The sequence below is a fragment of the Echinops telfairi genome, unplaced genomic scaffold (genome assembly GCF_000313985.2).
Source record: "Echinops telfairi isolate 266 unplaced genomic scaffold, ASM31398v2 ScPeMD7_7468;HRSCAF=8506_0, whole genome shotgun sequence".
In the NCBI taxonomy this organism is placed as follows: domain Eukaryota; kingdom Metazoa; phylum Chordata; class Mammalia; order Afrosoricida; family Tenrecidae; genus Echinops; species Echinops telfairi.
Genome location: NW_022111369.1, coordinates 6,196,662 through 6,197,597, shown reverse-complemented (window position 1 = coordinate 6,197,597; position 936 = coordinate 6,196,662).

The following is a 936-nucleotide window of genomic DNA, read 5'->3' as shown; positions in this document are numbered from 1 at the left end:
CTTACAGTCCTTAACTGTGTTACAGGAATCCTGCTACACTACTTACATGTGCCTGTAGGATCATAGGAAGATTGTCAAATAACTACCATATTAGATATAATATGATTGTAGGAGAATGATACAGACCACCAAGCCAAATGGTGGAGGGGATGGGGACCCCAAAGGGCACCGAACCTGAACCAAGCTCACTGTCATCGAGTCAACATTGACTGATAGCAAACCCAAAGAACAGCCTTTGTGAGGTTCCAAGACTGTAACTCTTTACCGAAGTATCCAGCCCCATTTATCTCTGGAGGATCCCAGTAGTGGTTTTGAACTGTGGACCTTGAGTATTGAAGCCCAAAGTGTAGCCACTACATCGTCAGGGCTCCTTGTATAGGCACATGTTATTTTCCAAGAGAAAACAAAAACCATGTACCATTCTGGTCAGGTTAGTTACTGACCACCCCTCATAAGAAAAGTCAAGTGAAGCCTGGGCTGAAAATTTGACTAAAGAAAAGCTAGTTGGTGGCATAAAAGGATAAGAGGAAGCCAACAATCAACTTGGTTGTATGAGATGTGTTGCAAGTATTTGTTACTAATAGGAAAGTACATGGGGTTCACTATAAGTTCAAATCGATTCCACAGCTTCTATTTTTGTTTGATTTTTGTAGGGGTTTACTATGGATCTACCAAGCCAGGCAGTTGAAATACAGTAATTGACAAATATGCCTGAAGCTTTTTAATATGTAGCTTACTGCCTAATATGGAAGAGAGAAAATTGCAATGTGTCAAATGCTAGGAGAACCAGAGAATATAATGTTAAGAGCCTGTAATCGGCTTACTTGACTTATCCCAGTCTGAGAAGTTACTATCCGAGCAAGTAGAGCTTATTTTGAAATTTAAACGATAAACAAGAATTACTCTTGTAATTCTGTGCCAGAAATCCAGAAATAT